Below are 7,389 nucleotides of genomic sequence, written 5' to 3' on the forward strand. Positions count from 1 at the left end.
GTGAAATGTTTCGTGTTGAGAGACATTCATTAAAACCGGGCGCGTGAGTGCTTTCCATCAGTCTCGCTCCGGTTTAGAAACACACACACACACGCAGGAGTACAAACCGCGAAGATGGTCGTGATACTTTGAGGCAAGTGTTTGAGAAACACCATGCTCCTACCACTCCAGAGCACTCCAGTACTGTATTCTAGATAACAGGTTATCTCTTACTCCAACTGTCTCATGTTAAATTTTTACGAGTAACATTCAAAGCGTCCTGTTAGTGACAAAATAAAACAATAACATCCCAAGAAAACAGCTGCGTTGCGTTGGCTGTTGTAACTTACAGTCTACTTCTCCAAATATCCTGCACTAACCTTAAAGCATTTGCTATAGCGAGGAGCTCACGTTTGCCTGCTGCTGAAATCCAGACGGTGGTTTCGAGTGCCCAATCTGTTTTTTTTTCTTTTCTTGTTTATTTCATTTATTCTGTGGGGTTTGGGGGGAGAGGGACGGCGGCGGAAATGAGTCGGGGAAGGGATGGCTGGCAGCTGTGAGACTATCGCTCTCCATCCACAGGAGATCAATCCCATGAACGATAGAACAGTGGAGCGTGACACAGTCGCAATGAAAGACACAGCGATCCAATGTTTAATAGTTGTTTCATAATAGGTTTCGATCTATTTGATCATCATTAGATATGTATGTCTCGCTTAAATAATACTTAAATTTTTTAAAAGAAGTCTTGGGTTCAAGATAGGCACCGTCAAAAGATGTATGACATGATAAAACTGTTAAATAAATAGACGCAAATGAGGCGTGGTGAAGATACTAATGGTGACTACATACAAATGTAAACAGTAAATTTTTGAGAAGCTAGACTACAATAATTATAAACAAGGATAACTACGTGTTAATTTCGACGAGGTAATAATAACGTCGACGAGTAATGTTAGCTAAGTGAACATCTCGATAATGCCATTGTCTTCATTGTTGTTGAACACAGTGCTATTGTTGGTACTTCGCGTGATTTTCCTGTGCATAACGTGTCGGAAAGTTCATATGATGATGTAAAACGAAGCATAAATGGACACATACAACTTACTGGATGTCGCAGCTAGTCACAGTTAGTCGTAACTAGTCTTAACTCTCCAGCTTCACTGCACCAATTAGATTTTTCGAAATTTGCGTCGTTCTGCCAAATTTCCTTTTCTCGTCTCCTACAGTAATCGTAGATATATCTTACAGAGTCCTACAGCCCGGTACAAACAGCTCCATCGAGTTCTAACTAATACTCAGTCCTAGAATGGATCACATCTACACATCCTCTAGTCGCACACTGACATATTCACACTCTTTTCCGATTATATTTTATACGTTTCGTGATATCTGTCGATACTGTAAGATTTAATGAAATCCACCTAGCTTTTCCTCTACAAGTCAGGGTTTCTCTCCTGTTCGTTCCCTTCGATTCCTGACCAATAACTCGATTCACGTTCTTTTTCTACGCCACCCCTTCCCATCCTCTCTGTGCCCACTCAACTGGGTACATTTATTTAATTAATTAATTTATTTTATTTATTTACTGATGTTTACAAATGACCTGTCACCTTGTTACTAAGACAGGTCGTACTTTCACAGTACGAAAATGTACATGTACAGAATGGGAAACGTGTTTGTTCTATATTTTTTTTTAATAAGGATTAATAATAATGCAGCTTTAAATACTTACAGACTTAAAAGTAATTAAGAAACGAAAATCTTAAAATTAACAATTTACGAATTAAGACAAGAATTTATGAAGACAGAGAAGAAGTTATGACATATTTTAACTCTAATACATATTATAAACTGGGAAAATGTTTTCTAAAATAAACAAGATTCTGCATTTAAGATAGATCAATAAAAGATATAAAAATTTGTGAAATTAACATAATTTGGAAAATCGAATTATAAACCATAACCACATTTTAGGAAGAATAAAAACAGAAGCTAGGAAAGATGGTAGTGGAAGAATGTCCCTTCACCAAGTGTGTATGGCGGTGAGTGTCTTGGAATTTTTCATCAAGCCACAGACCGCTAACCACAGCTCTTCATCTAAATCTAACATCTACTCCAGATTTCCTAATAACTAAACGCTAACTGCTAATAATTGTCTTTGCAATTCGTAGTGTGTTCTTCTTCTGTTTTTTTTTTATTTTTATTTTTATGCTTTAGGCTGTTGTGTTTCTTATTGAGGACATTTCTTCACATTCTCATTTACGGTCGTGTCGGGACCATATCATCATCTGATTCCATGTTGGAATCAGTGCTGTTTTCCACCCTGTGGATTCCTTCCTGTTTTTGCATATAGGCTCGTTGTCTGGTTCGAACGTACTTCCTGTTGGTCACTTTTGATACATCAGTGGTCAGTGAGTGTGTTTACCATGGTCAACTGGTGTTCATGTCTGAGCACTGCGTGTATGATGACTTAAATATTGCTTAGGTTTAAGTGGAATGTGTGTCTAATGTTGGTATATTGTCCGATGTATTCTGAAAATCCTTAATCTCCACATTTGTATCTTATTGTCTGCCTCAGACTCACGCGGTTTATTTGGATACACCAGAAAGATGCTGAAGATGACACTAACTGAGCGACCTAAACTCAGAGTACTGGAAGAAGAAGTCCGAAGAGAAAATGACTCGGCCTAAACACCCAGAAGATTTTACTTGTTACATGCAGTGTTCATTCACCAACTTATCTTGTTCCAGTAATGGTTCGTGCCCTATGGTACTACGACAATAGCGTAGAGCATTGGGCATTGATACCACACTATAATGCAACAATTACCAGATATACTGTAAATTATTTCAGCTCGTTCAGCCAGAAAACGCAGGAGGGTCGAATGCGTAAATTATGCTTATGTGTTCGAAGCACCAAATCGGTCTTCTAAATATGGAAATTTATTAACCAGTTGTCGAGTAGAGAATACCGAATTAAGAAAATAATCCCAACAAATATAGCTCCAAAAACCGATGGTTTCCCTGATACGACGTATTACGAGTGTTTACAAGAACGCATAATATAGTCTCCGAGGAAGGAAATTGAAAGTAGGCTCTTTAGGGAAAGACTGGAACACTATGTTTCGCCAATAAAATTTATGTTGACCAAACTTTCTGTAGTAAAAACATATTTAAGTAGGAACTTTTTGATGAACTGTAGCGCCCTGGGTATTTGGAGGCAGAAAAAATTGTAGTGATCACATTTGTAGAGAATTTTATGCTCACTTGGAAAGGAAATAGACGTCAAAGCGCTATGGGCAGAAGGAACAGAGAGTTAAAACAAATGAAAAATGCGAAATTTTCAAAGCTTTTGGCTTAAGAAAGTTCAGCCAACATTAATTTCGTTGGAAAAACTTGATTTTCCAATCTTTCCAACCATACGAACGAGTTAAAAAGGTAAAATCCTTTACTACACGTTTTGATAAGTATACGGGGCTATTGAAAAGTTTCAGTTTGAGTGCGTTGCTGCAGCGTGTTTGGAACTTAGGGCGACTCCAGTGCGAGTATATAAGCGCCGACATGTAACAAGGGATCAGTGTGGCACTCATGTCTTTCCGACGTTCGTGTGGTAAATAGGAAAACGTGAACTAAGGCGACGTTACTACCAAATGAATTCAAACATTACCAACGTCCTGTTATCTATTTCTTGGCTGCCGAAGGACAAACACCAGAAGAAATCCACCGGAAAATTAAGACTGCGTATGGAACAGCATGTCTGGTTGTTGATGCTTCAAGATAACACACGTTCCCATCCCGCAAATGTAACGCCTAAGTTACGCCAACTCTGGTGGCAGACATTTGAGCACCTGCTCTATAATCCTGATGTCACCCCATGCGATTGTCACGTCTTCGGTTACTTAATAATGACCTTGAACGGTCGAAGATTTCTGGCGGACGAGGATGTGCAGCAAGCAGTTACGGACTTATTCGCACAGCAGGAAGCAGTGTGCTACCAAAACGGATATCTACAATCTGCTGTGTGGATGGGATGATTGCTTCAAAGCACATGTCGATTTTGCCCATTTGGCATATCGATTTAGGACTGTACTGCCTTCGGACGGAAACATTGTGATCGTCCCTTATATACGTACTGTTTGACTGGACTACTTGAGCAGAAACGTATTAGAACAAGTGTTCCACGTTTCGTGTGAAGGCAGACTTCAGAACGTCTCCTCACTGTTACCCATACAGATTCAAAACTCTCAGTTGTGTTCCAAAAGCATTGACAGTCATCCACAATGCGTTGCCGAAGTTCATCGGTCGACACTACCAACAGGGCTGGAATACAATGAAGCTCTTAAATATCCCCACACACACAAAATCGGAAAAATTCAAGTCATCAGACCTGGAAGGCCATGGTATAGGTGAGTCACTAGTGATACACTTCTCGTCAAAGATCCGTTCTGCGTACTCCCGGTACAGCCACACTAAAGTGTGAAAGTTTACCACCATGCGTATAGTACATACACATCTTTCGCCATAAGGAATATCATCCAGAACGTAGCATTAGATATTAACAGTGATGAAACACTAGAAAGACTATACTTGTGCCTACGTCATATCAGGGAAACCATTGGTTTCCGGACCTGTGTTTATTAGCCTTATTTGCTTATTACATTGTGCTCTACTCACCCGTTTCGTTTGTACCTATACTTATCAAACAACCTGTATATAATTAAATCCCGTAAGTTACCTAAGAGACCCACGAAACAAGGCACGTCGACAACATGTACAGTCACAATGTTGTGATGCGTTGCTTAGTGACACAGATACAAAGAATAACGTTTGATAATTACTGCTTGTGGAGACCCTTTGCCTATTGGTCCATACGAGGTGTGACAACCAGTGTGTTCATATAAAATATCGTCATAACTATCATCATTATCACCAGCCTACTGTCATTCACTGCTCGTTGAAAGTCTTCACTAAACTTTGCCGTGCAATGCGGTAATCTATGTGCCTCGCTGTCGCCCATGCATGTGTTCCAATGCTATCCACCCACTTCCTTTGAGGCACTCAGCTCGTTCTTTTCTTATCTCTGGGATTTAGATAGCAAAGAATGTTTTGGTCCACTTACGACCCATTCACAAGGCTCCTGGCCATCTCATTTAGTTTCAGCTACAGTTGTAATTACACAAGATAAACACCATCCTGATCACTACTTCTCTTATTAGTGATTACCGGTTTCTATCTGTCTAGCAGATCATCTTCAGAAATGACGCCTAACGGTATAGTTTTTCACCACTGGTAAGAACGACGTAAGGCTGAAGAAGTAAAAGAAATAGTGATCCAGACGGTGTTTGTTCGCTGACTGTAAGAGCTGACGTGCCTATTGCTGAGATACAATGACAATTATGAGTAGTCATTAAGTTTACCACTCCAGTCTGATCTCTGGTTCTTTTATTTATTTTCCTTTCCCTTCTCGTAATTCCTAAAAAGTATGTCTCCATTTGCTGCTGTCACTTTTTAATAGCTTTCGCATTAGAAATTTCTCACTTTTATGAGTTCAAATTGATAATTAGTATTCGTAGTTGTATGCTCCATCTGTGCAACTAATTGAGGGCGCTCTGTTTATTGCCATACACGTTTCACTTCTTTTGTTTTTGAAGCTCCTTCAGTGGCGATTTACAGCTCTTTTAGTTCAAGCGTGTGGTTCTGGTCTAACATTCTGGGTGGTGTCTGTTTGTTCTATATCGTGTCTCCCTACCACTTTCGCGCAACGACGCTCTGAGCGTGTTTTTTAGGGAATTGACTAGTTTGAACCTGGGACCTGTTGTTGGTAAGGAGACGCCAGACCACACATGACATGTAGAATTCAGAAGAGTTCATTGGGACTAGCGATGATATAACCAAATACTTAATGATTTCAGCGTCAGCTCCACTGCACTCCCTGTAAAAGAATCTTAATACTAACCAAATTTAGTGGAAGGGGTTCAAGGCTTTCCTATTTTTAGTTAGCTGGTAAAATAACGTCGAAAAAGCAGTTGAGTTTACCATTGGAAATTTTATTCTACTCACAGAACATTGTTTATAAATTGCACTGTTGATAAAAGGAGATGTTTTAATACAGGATGGTAAAAACCAATTGCGTTCAACAAAAATGTGAACGAATATTCCCTGAATGGGTTTCCAAGTTCTACAATGGATCGAAGGATGACCTATGCCATATCACATCTATAATCTAGGTTTAAATTAAGTTTCACAAAAGAGAAAACTATCAAAATGGTCTACAGTGACCCTCATTTATCTTTAATTACTTATCTAAGTTGTCGTAAATTACAGTGGCTGATGTGGCTTCTCAATAACTACACTCCTGGAAATTGAAATAAGAACACCGTGAATTCATTGTCCCAGGAAGGGGAAACTTTATTGACACATTCCTGGGGTCAGATACATCACATGATCACACTGACAGAACCACAGGCACATAGACACAGGCAACAGAGCATGCACAATGTCGGCACTAGTACAGTGTATATCCACCTTTCGCAGCAATGCAGGCTGCTATTCTCCCATGGAGACGATCATAGAGATGCTGGATGTAGTCCTGTGGAACGGCTTGCCATGCCATTTCCACCTGGCGCCTCAGTTGGACCAGCGTTCCTGCTGGACGTGCAGACCGCGTGAGACGACGCTTCATCCAGTCCCAAACATGCTCAATGGGGGACAGATCCGGAGATCTTGCTGGCCAGGGTAGTTGACTTACACCTTCTAGAGCACGTTGGGTGGCACAGGATACATGCGGACGTGCATTGTCCTGTTGGAACAGCAAGTTCCCTTGCCGGTCTAGGAATGGTAGAACGAAGGGTTCGATGACGGTTTGGATGTACCGTGCACTATTCAGTGTCCTCTCGACGATCACCAGAGGTGTACGGCCAGTGTAGGAGATGGCTCCCCACACCATGATGCCGGGTGTTGGCCCTGTGTGCCTCGGTCGTATGCAGTCCTGATTGTGGCGCTCACCTGCACGGCGCCAAACACGCATACGACCATCATTGGCACCAAGGCAGAAGCGACTCTCATCGCTGAAGACGACACGTCTCCATTCGTCCCTCCATTCACGCCTGTCGCGACACCACTGGAGGCGGGCTGCACGATGCTGGGGCGTGAGCGGAAGACGGCCTAACGGTGTGCGGGACCGTAGCCCAGCTTCATGGAGACGGTTGCGAATGGTCCTCGCCGATACCCCAGGAGCAACAGTGTCCCTAATTTGCTGGGAAGTGGCGGTGCGGTCCCCTACGGCACTGCGTAGGATCCTACGGTCTTGGCGTGCATCCGTGCGTCGCTGCGGTCCGGTCCCAGGTCGACGGGCACGTGCACCTTCCGCCGACCACTGGCGACAACATCGATGTACTGTGGAGACCT

Source organism: Schistocerca gregaria, chromosome 5, assembly GCF_023897955.1.
Source record: "Schistocerca gregaria isolate iqSchGreg1 chromosome 5, iqSchGreg1.2, whole genome shotgun sequence".
In the NCBI taxonomy this organism is placed as follows: domain Eukaryota; kingdom Metazoa; phylum Arthropoda; class Insecta; order Orthoptera; family Acrididae; genus Schistocerca; species Schistocerca gregaria.